The sequence below is a fragment of the Lampris incognitus genome, chromosome 4 (assembly GCF_029633865.1).
Source record: "Lampris incognitus isolate fLamInc1 chromosome 4, fLamInc1.hap2, whole genome shotgun sequence".
NCBI classification, from domain to species: domain Eukaryota; kingdom Metazoa; phylum Chordata; class Actinopteri; order Lampriformes; family Lampridae; genus Lampris; species Lampris incognitus.
Window position 1 is genome coordinate 73,800,169 of NC_079214.1, and position 11,327 is coordinate 73,811,495.

An 11,327-nucleotide genomic window follows, 5' to 3' on the forward strand; every position below is an offset into this window, starting at 1 on the left:
AAGTTCTCCCACACAACTCCCCTTCTCATGTCTCCACACTGGCTCCCAGTAGCTGCTCACATCCAGTTTAAGACTCTGGTGCTAGCCTACAGGGCAGTGAAAGGAACAGCTCCTTCCTATCTCCAGGCCATGTTCAAGCCCTACACCCCCGCCCGACCACTTCACTCTGCTGCCTCGGGACGCCTGGTTGCCCCGTCGCTCAGAGGCCCCTTGCTGCCGATCGACCCGAAAAGGGGGAATGATTCAGTCTTCCAATCTGTGCAAGATGCAATGTCCAGATCCTACCACAATCACAGGGGCAAGTTAATGTAGAGGGCGATGATGATGAATCCAAATCCAGGGCGATGATGGGGGCAATCCAAAGGGGGTATCCAAGGGTTCCAAAAGGTGTAGCAAGGGGTTTTTTTCGGGGTACTAAAAAAACCAGTCTGCACAAAATTGTACAGATTCCTTATTAATTGAAATCTCTATCAAACAATTACAAACAAAATAAAAATACCCAAATCTACAGTCAATTCTCAGAATCAAATCATTTCCTACATATAACTAATATGCGGTTGAATGACAACAGCCTACTGCTGTCAGAACAGTTAAAAACAATGTCATCGCAGCCAGGCTGCATGACTGTCAGACGGCACTATCAACGTGAATTCACGTCTAGCTGGTTGCTATGGTTTCCATGGATGCCATATAGCCCGAGTTGGCTCGGTGGCTAGTGGCAACCGGAGCGCACAGTTTTTTTTTTAACAACAAGCATATTATTATATTAAAATGTCTAACATTCCTACATCAAATAAACCCTATGGATCGGGTGTCCTGACTTGTTTTAAAGCTCTGAATCATATGGGAAACTGCTAAGGATCATAGATATACGTTTTAGCTGGGTTAGCTTAGCTTAGCAACCAATCGAAAATTGTCAATCTTTAGATTTCAAGATTTTAAACTCTTAGCTCACTAGGATTCCAGCAGCATACAACACCCAAGAGACAAGAGTATTCCTTCTTCCTTCAACAGCACCGGCGCTGGTTATGAAACCGCTTATCCTGGAAGCTATAGCGCCCCCCAGCGCTGCCACTACGTAGTAGTACCTGGTCTCGTCTGCTGTTATGTCTCTGAGCGGCGCGAACTGTGCCTCAGCCTGCGCGAACCATGTAGCCGCGGAAGACTCCCAAAATTCCGGCAGTTAATTGCAACGGCGTTCGTACCCATAACGTGTGTGGTTTCAGAAAACTTATCCGAAAACCGACGTCGGGATCACCAGTGTAGAGCCGAAGGAACGGAGAAGACCGTAGGTTCACACTTTAGCCGTGTAGGCAACTTTCTTTAATCCACGGTAAATCAGAGAGACAACAAAACCACAGCTCGACTGAGCGGAGGCGGCAAGAATAACCAGAAAACTGGCTGGATAACCATAACTTAACCAAGCGTTAACCTGCCAGGGCAACCCTGACTTAACCCTTAGTTCCTGGGGTGAATTCTATCCCCAATACGTGTCCACCACATTCTCAGCATTTAACCCATCCTATTGTATAAGAGCAGTGGGTAGCTGCAGCGCCCGGGACCCAACTCCAGTTCTCCTTTCCATTACCTTGCTCAGGGGCACAGGCAGCAGTATTAACCCTAACACGCATGTCTTTTTTTCAGGGCTTTTCCCCCCTTTTTTCTCCCCGATTGTATCTGGCCAATACCCCACTCTTCCGAGCTGTCCCGGTCGCTGCTCCACCCCCTCTGGCGATCCGGGGAGGGCTGCAGACTACCACGTCTTCTCCGATACGTGTGGAGTCACCAGCCGCTTCTTTTCACCTGACAGTGAGGAGTTTCACCAGGGTGAAGTAATACTTGAGGTAGTATTGGTCGAGGATCAATGACCACACCGGGTTATAGAACTCAGGTTTAATCGTGGCTCAGTAGGCAGACGTAATAACCATACATGGTAGTGGTGTAACCATAATAACAGTCCGGGTAGTTCATAACACCTAGTGTAGTTCCAGTGGATATACATGGCATTATATCACTACATCCCCCCTGTTTAGTTTTCAAGTTTTACACTATCAAAATACTCTAGAACATTCGGTTATATAAACCAACATATCACACAATTTCAATGTGGTACAATCATTGGTCAACATTGTACAGTCATTACAGAGGTTGCCTTCTGTTTTGTTTTTTGTTTTTAGACAACACACTCAGAATTGTCCATCTCAAAAAACAATAAACATATTCAGAGCCCTCGTTTTGTGTGTGATTGACTCTACTCATAGTCCTTGTAGTGAGCTGGTTTGGAAACAGCTCTTCCATATCTTGTGCGTACTGTCTTGTGTGTTTCACAGGTTTGGCTGGAAGAAGTTCCAGCTGCATTAGTGTCCCGTTGAGGTTCTGTGAAGCGGGTTCTTGCGCTCCTCAGTGCATGGGGGTGGTGAATTTCCCGCAGGTGGCTCCTGCCACGTCTGAGTTTGTTCCCATTTGATGTTTGCACAATGTAGCTCCTTGGCTCATCGCACTTTTATACGACGGTGGCTGGATACCAAGTCCCTTTTTCCTTGTTTAGGACCGAGTGGAGGTAGATCTCTGCCGCTGCTGCGGTCATGATGTTCCTTCATGTTTGCTGTTCTCTGCTCCAGGTGGAGTCGGTTTTACTCCTTGACTGGGTCCCCTCGACTCGGCAGCAGGGTGGTGACTGGCCTTCCGAAGATCAGTTCTGCTGGTGATGGTAGTTTACTGTCGATGGGTGTTGCTCTGACCTGTAGTAAGGCCACTTGTATGTTACCTCCTTGTCTCATGGTTTTCTTCACAATGGATTTGATGTGTCGCACATGCCTCTCAATGAATCCATTGCTTTTTGGATAGTGGGGTGAGCTTGTCACGTGCCTGATTCCCCAGTCAGCCGTGAATTTCTGGAACGCGTGCCCTGTGTACTGGGGTCCATTATCTGTAAGTATCTCGTCAGGCCTTCCAAAAAGAGACATGTACATTTCCATTTTTTGTGCAACTGCCCGGCTGGACACAGGCATGGGCATTTCATCCACTAGAAGGAACTTAGAATATCTGTCCACAATCAGTAAATACTGATGTCCATCGATCTCGAATAGATCAGAAGCTAGGGATTGCCATGGTTTTGATGGTGTGTTGTGAGGGTTGAGAGGCTGCTTTGGATTTGCATCCTGATGTTCCACGCATACGCTACATGACCTGCAGACTCTTTCGATGTCTTCGTTCATTCTGATCCAGTAGACACTTTCTCTCTCCAGTCGCCGTGTCTTTTCGATGCCCTGGTGTCACATGCAGCTGTTCGAGTATAGAATCAGTCATGGAGTCTGGGATGAGCACCTGTCTGCCATTGAATATGACTCCTGCTTCAACTGCGAGCTCATCTCTGAATGACCAGTACTAACGTAGTTGTCTTGGTAGAGCTTTGATGTTGTCTGGCCATCCCTGGTGGATCAGCTCTTTCAGTGCATTGAGTCTCGGGTCACTGGTGGTTTCCGTGTGGAGTGCGTCCTGTTTCTCGGGAGAGAAGTTTATCATTGCAACAGTGAGCATCTCTGGATCCTCGACTTCTGCCTCTATTCCGTCAATGCGCTCGGCCAGCTCGATGTTGCTGTTGTTCTCAGGGTTGGGTAGTCGGCTGAGTGTGTCTGCCAGGATCATCTGGTTTCCTGGTCGATACGTGACCTCGTAGTTGTATCCTTGTGTTTTTATCAGCATTCGCTGAAGCCGTGGCGGGGCGGCATATGGTAACGAGGGGTTTGTGGTCTGTAACTACAATGAATGACTTCCCATACAGGTAGGTATGGTATCGCTGCATTCCATAGACTATGGCCAGCATTTCTCGCTCTATGTTGCTGTACCTGGATTGGCAGTCGTCCAGTGTCTTTGAGCCAAAAGCTATGGGTATTTTGTTCTGCACTAATGCCACGCCAAGTCCTTTCTGTGATGCATCGACCTCAAGTGTCAGAGGTGTGCTTGGATCATAGTACTTCAGGCAGTCATGTTCGTTGATAACTGATTTCAGGTCCTCGAAGCTCTTTTGGTGGTCAGTGTCCCATGTCCAAGGCACGTCACTTTTCAGCAGCACCCTCAGTGTGTGTGCTTTGTCTGCGAACTTTGGGATGTGGGGTGACAGGTAGGTCAGCATCCCCAAGAATCTGCTCAGTTCATCTTTGTTCTGGGGTGTCGGCATTTTCTGGATGTCCCTGATTTTGGCAGGGTCAGGTTTGATACCTTTGTCTGTGTACAGGTTGCCAAAGAATGAGATGCTTGTCTGTTTGATTGTGCGCTTGTCACTGTTGAACACAATACCTGTCTTGGCTGCTCTCTCCATCAGGTTGGTCAGGTTCCTGTCATGCTCCTCTTCGCTTGCTCTGTAGACTGCGATATCATCGGCTATGCTGACGACACCGTCGAGCCCCTCCAGGATTTGGTCCATCTTTGCCTGGAAGAGATCTTGAGAGACACTGAGACCAAATGGCAAACGTTTCCAGCAGTATCTACCAAATGGAGTTCGGAATGTGGTTAGCAGTTGTGACTCTTCCTCTAGGTGTATTGACCAATATCCAGCTTTTGCGTCAAGTTTGCTGAATATTTTTGCATTTGCAAGCTTCGGGTTCAGTTCCTCCACAGTAGGAATCTTGTGTGGGCATCTCCTAAGGCTGGCATTAAGCTTTTGGGGGTCTAAGCATATGCGAAGGGAACCGTCTTTCTTTGTGCTGTATGCCAGACTCGAGCACCAGTCTGTGTGCTGTTCTACTTTTCTTAACACATCTTGTTCGACTAGGTTATTCAGTTCATCTTTCAGTTTGTCTTTAATGTGAATGCTGCACTTACGTGGTGGGTCTATGAATGGTTCAGCTTCCTTTTTCAGGAAGAGCTTGGCCTTTCCACTGAAGTTGCCAATTTTGTCAAACTGGTCTGGGTATGCTCTCTTTAGGTCTGCACTGTTAGATATGGTCATTTTGGGTTTTGTCTGTCTTGTGTTGACTTTTTTCTCGTTTGCATTTCCTTTCTCGGTCACTGCATCTACATTGACAGTCACTAGGTTTAACAGTTCACATGTTGGCAGCCCAACTATGGCTGGCCCTGGTACGTCTACAACATAGAACTTTGCATTGATCCATTTGGATTCTTTGTACTGGCATGGAATGTCAATGGTGCCTAGGCAGGGGATGGCGTGACCACTGTATGCAGATAGCCTCCTGTTGGTTTTTTTCAGTCGTTTCTGGGTGCATGCATTTTCACCGTACATCTGCTTGAAGGTACGCAATGGGAGTGTGTTGCCTCACACACCTGTGTCTATCTTCAGACGTAGTGTGTATCCACGATCAGGTAGGTCAGGTGGTGTCACCTTCAGGACTGTGTACGCCTCCTCTCTGGCCGGCTTGCTGTCTATGCTATGCATGCACTTTTCACTGATAGTTATGGAGTGGAACTGTTTCTGGTAAGTACTTTCGTTCTCACTGTCTGTTTCACTGCTACTCTCTACAGCATGTATGCGAGTCCTGTTCTGTTGCTTTTTGTCTATATAGGTTTTGCGCTTGTGCTGTTTGTCTTGTGGTGTGTGGGACTTACTTCCCCCGCTCCTGCTCTGGCTGGAGTGTTCCTGGCGCTCTCGTTTGGCCTTCCTGCAGCACCGCTCCCAGTGACATTTTGCACCACACGCATTGCATTCATCATCATATGCAGGACATCGACGTGGTTTGTGGCTTCTCCCACAGTTACGACATATGCGGTCCCTGTCCACAGCGTGGATTCTCTCATTGTGTGACAGGCTAAGTTTGTCTAACTGTTCATTGCCTGCTGTCAGGGCTTCATATTTTCGTCCCTCGGCCAGAACCTCTGCTAAGGAATATCCTTTTGGTTTGCTGTATAGATCATTCCTCAGGGCATCATGGGGAGTGCTCGCAATAATAAGCTCAGTCATACGGTCGTTAAGCTCTTCGTCTGAAAACTGACATTTCTGTGCTAGTGTTCTGGCTCTGGTCACAAAATCATCAGTAGTCTCATCTGGTTTCTGTCTGTGTTGCATCAGTTGCAGTCTATGGATTTTGAAATTTACGTTCAACTTTAGCTGTTTTTCAAAGAAGTCCCATAGTTTGGCAGGCTTTTTCTTTTCATCATCGGTGAGACCACTGGCATTCAGTCTTTTTAATCCTTCATCTCCGATTCCACGACATATTTTCCTAGCTTGTTTAACTGCGCCATTTATTTCTTCATCTTCTAAATACAGAGTCATTTTCTGTTTATACAGTGAAATTGCCTCACCCAGGTCCGGGTCTGACCAATTCATCGTCTGTAGATGCGATGCCATGACGTATCCTGTTGCTAGCTAGCTAGTTAGCTTTGCGGCTAGCTCAGCTCCTGCGCACTCTTGCTTGAATGATAACAGAAATTATCCACGGACAATTTTATCAGTCTGTCTTCATTCTTCATAGAGAGTACTTTACCGCTGCCACCATGAAGTAATACTTGAGGTAGTATTGGTCGATAATCAATGACGACACCGGGTTATAGAACTCAGGTTTAATCGTGGCTCTGTAGGCAGACGTAATAACCATACATGGTAGTGGTGTAACCATAATAACAGTCCGGATAGTACATAACACCTAGTGTAGTTCCAGTGGATATACATGGCATTATATCACTACACAGGGGACCGTAGCGCGTGGGAGGATCACACTATTCCCCCCTGTTCCCCCTTCCCCCCCCCAAACATGCGCCCCGACCGACCAGAGGAGGCGCTAGTGCAACGACCAGGACATATACCTACATCCGGCTTCCCACCCACAGACACGGCCAATTGCGTCAGTAGGGATGCCCGATCAAGCCGGAGGCAACACGGGGATTCGAACCGCCGATCCCCGTGTTGGTAGGCAACGGAATAGACCGCCACGCCACCCGGATGCCCAACATATATGTATTTTTGATGGTGGGAGGAAACCGGAGCACCCGGAAGAAACCCATGCGGACACGGGGGGAACATGCAAACTCCACACTGAACGGACCTGGGAAAGCGTGGGGTTCGAACCCAGGACCTTCTTGCTATGAGGCACTAGTCAACAGTCATAAGCAGATTATAACTCATTATAAGCATGTTTATAATGCATCACAGACATGACCATCATAGAAAGTATTACAACTGATTGCAAATATAACACCATAATTAACATAAAATATTAAATTATAAAACATGAGTGCGTGGAAGAATTTTCCTACAGCAAAATCAATTCTCAAAGTTGCACTTGTCGACTCAAAAGTTCAGTTCGCTTTAATCTTGCAATTGCGGGCAAGGGAGACCAGCGGTGTAGAGTAGCTCTGATGGACTAACTACCCGGATGTAAAAGAGCAATTCTTTTATACAGTGAATAGCAATATACATGGGATGTGGTTTAAATTCACAGGGTTGTGTAAAGTTCATTAACAATAGCATGATAGACTTACTGACTCCAACAGCAAGGTGACAACAATGTAAATGAATTACCAGTGGGTGTGACCTGGGACATACACTGGTGTTCTTTGCATAAACAAGAGTAGGTAACATGCAGAATAGGCAATAGTAAAATAATTGGAGTTGGTCCCTGTGCGGTGTACCACAGCTGCCCACTGCTCCTATACAAGAAGATGGGTTACATGCAGAGAAAAAATTCGTTGTAACAATACAATTTATTGTAAGAATAGAATGACAAAATTAAGTGGCTTTCGAAAGGCTGATCATCTCAGGGTGGAGAGGAAGAATCCTCTAGGGAGTAATTATCAAGTGACTAAGGCTCAAATTAAGTAAGCACCTTTGTGGAAAGGTACTCAGAACCTGGTGCCTTCCTGTCTGAAGGCAAGCCCTTGATTATGACAAAGGTGAAAAAATATACTTCCACAACTGTCAGTCATTTGTACATTCTGATTCTGATATCAGTCAGCACCATATGGTGCACAGAACAAGGAAACAGGTACATAGAATTAGCCCATTCTTTTGAATAATATGTAGCTAATGAACCCATTAGTCTATGATTATAGTTTTAGCTCACTAAGAGACAAAGGCGAAAGTGCTAGATCAAGTTGGACAGGTTGAACCACAGCTAGGTGACACAGCAGCTCCCAACATATAGAATTCTCCAAGATCATAACCCAAAGGATAATAGGAGATCTAGTTAGACCCTCTGCCCCTGCAGTAAATACCATACATGTAGGGACGCACGATATTGGACATTTGTCGATATTTACTATGCTGATATTTTCAAACTCATTTCGGCTGGTCGCTGATGCCGATACTGATATAAACACATCTTCTTTTTTTTATTTCATTGAAGAGAACACCAAGTTTCTCCTGTACTAGGAAAAATAATAATACTATAATTTCACAGTATTTGATTTAATTCACACCAGGGTTGTGAAACATATGGCCCAAAATGGTAAAACATTAATTTCTTCATTTCATCCACACACCAACTAAATACATCTGGTGTAGTTGCTGGTCATGTCCGCTAGAGGCGCTCCTTCCACAGGTCTCTTGATGGACTGTCTGCGCGCGAGATTGTGCACTCCTCAACGTCCATCCATCCATTATCCAAACAGCTTATCCTGCTCTCGGGGTCGCGGGGAAGCCGGAGCCCACCCCAGCAGTCATTGGGCGGCAGGCAGGTAGACACCCTGGACAGGCCGCTGTACTTTCTCAAGTCCCCGAGGAAGGAATAAAGGCTCGCCCCGTCGCTTTCACGAGTAATGCCTTGAATCGTGCACAGGCCAAGTACCCTGCCCATCGTCTGGAGTTCCTCGTTCTCAAGTGGTCTGTATGTGAGAAATTCAATCACTGGCTGAAGGGACATTCCTTTACTGTCTGGATAAATAATAACCCACTAACATACATCTTAACAAAGACAAACCTGGATGCTGTAGAACAGCGGTGGGTGTCAAAGTTGGCACCATACAACTTTAGCATCCAGTATATCCCAGGCAGCAAGAATGTTGTCGCAGATGCCCTTAGCAGACAACCATTCGTGAAGACATGAGTCAGCGAGAGACTATTGGCAGAGCCATACGGAGCCTTGCTCGAGGAAGCGCAGCGGATCTGAGTTGACTCTATACAGAACGTCTTACGGTTAAGCACAAACTGTCACGAGGTGAATGTGAGTCTGAAGTGGGATATCACTCCATGAGCAATGATGAGGTAACAGCAGTCCTGGGTGGCCAAATCGAGTGGGAGAAGGGATGGAAAGGTAGAGCGATTTCCTGGTTGACTCATGATGTACAAAAACTCATCCCACCAGGCCAAAGTGTGTTACCTGTGTTCTCCTTCAAAGAGCTCCAGGACGAACAACAGGGAGATTATGTACTGGCAAGAGTCATCCACTACGCGACACGCGGCAAGAAGCCATCCAGGAGAGAACGAGTCAAAGAGCCTCTCAAAGCCCAGAAAACACTAAAGCAGTGGGACAAGCTGAAGATGTTGGATGGCGTCCTGTACCGAGTGCTCAAAGACTCACTGACTGGGAAGAAGCTAGTACATCATTGCTGCAGCACTGGTCAAGCAAGCTCTGCAAGGCGTCCATGACGAGGCCGGGCAGCAAGGACAGTCCAGAACTCTATATCCGGCGAAACAGAGTTTGTTCTGGACTGACATGGAACGGGATTTTCAGGAGTATGCTTGGTCTTGCAAGCGCTGTGTGGTGAGCAAGACACCAGAAGCCGAAGGTATAGCCCCTCTCGAATGTATAAGACAGCAAGACGTCTTGAGATGGTTTGTATTGACTTCTGGTAAGCTGAAGTCCCAAATGGAAAGAATGTGGATGTCCTGGTCATTGCTGTCCATTTCACAAAGATGGCTCACGCCTTCTCTTGTCATGATCAAACAGCAAAGGAAGTTGCTCGTCAACTCTGGGACCGATACTTTTGTGTCTATGGCTTCCCAGAGAGAACTCACTCCGCTCAAGGAGCTAACTTCGAGAGCCACCTGATCCAAGAGTTGTTGCTGATTGCTGGAGTGAAGAAATCGAGGACAACGGTGTATCACCCCATAGGCAATGGCGCTGTTGAACGCTTCAACCGGACACTGGGAAATGTCATCAGAGCACTACATCCGAGATCAAAGCAGAAATGGCCCCAGATGTTGCAGACATTGACTTTCATCTACAACTGCACTGCCCATGAGTCAACAGGATATGCTCCGTTCCACTTAATGTAGGGAAGAACCCCTAGACCAGCGTTTCTCAAACCTCTCCTGGAGGACCACTTGTCCTGCATGTTTTAGATCTCTCCCTGCTCCAAACACAGCTGATTTAAATGATCAGTTTTGTTATTAGGCAGCTTCGGGAGCTCATAACGAGTTGATAATTTGAATCAGCTGTGTTGGAGCAGGGAGAGATCTAAAACGTGCAGGACAAGTGGTCCTCCAGGAGAGGTTTGAGAAACGCTGCCCTAGACCCCCTGTCGACGTGATGTTCCACAACGCGGAATAAGACTGCGACATCGTCGAAAATGACAAATATGTCCTTAAGTTGAGGGAGCATCTAAGTGAAGTGCTATCATCTGCCCAGGTCAATGTGGCCACCAGCCAGCAGCGCCAGGCCGAGGTGTATAACAGGAGGACCAAAGGTCACGACATGTGGAGGGAGATCAAGTTCTGCTGCCCAACAAGGGTGAAAGGGGATGCAGGAAGTTTGCGGACAAATGGAAATCTACCCCATATGTGGTGGTAGCAAGAGACCAAGATATCATACCTACCCTACCAAGAACACCAGCAATGGGCATGAAAAGTTAGTGCATCGCAACCTCGTTTTGGGTGCAAACTTCCTGCCACTCGAGTTGGGCTACGAGAACATTGAATCGTCGTTCACTGAGTCAAGCTGTGATTGAACGCGAAGCGAAATGTCGGAAGTTCTGACAGGGGATGTTACAGAAGACCGAACAACCGATTTGGTCTTTGATAGTCCTGATCCCAGTTCACCCTCATTACATTACATTACATTACATTACATTACATTACATTACATTACATTACATTACAGTCATTTAGCCAACGCTTTTATCCAAAGCATCTTACAATAAGTGCATTTAACATAGGAAATCTGGAGAACTACTAGTCACCAGAGGTCATAAGTGCATCTTCTCTCTAAACAAGAACCTAAGAGCAAAATCAGTCCTAAAGTAAAAGCGCAAGAAAGAGATTTTTTTTTTGTAAACGAGTGAATACAATAAGTGCTAAGAACAAGTAACAGGGTAGTAGTTCTTGAAGAGGGGAGTTTTCAACCTGTGCTGAAAGATGAGCAGCGACTCCGCTGTCCTGAAATCAGTGGGGAGTTCATTCCACCACTGTGGAGCCAGGACAGAACAGAGCCGTGACC

At 46.6% G+C, this 11,327-nt stretch overlaps 1 pseudogene; it reads left to right on the plus strand.

The window, feature by feature from the left end:
• LOC130112133 (uncharacterized protein K02A2.6-like) overlaps positions 1–10,682 on the plus strand; it is a 28,304-nt pseudogene extending 17,622 nt beyond the window's left edge.
• Positions 10,683–11,327: the final 645 nt, after the last annotated feature.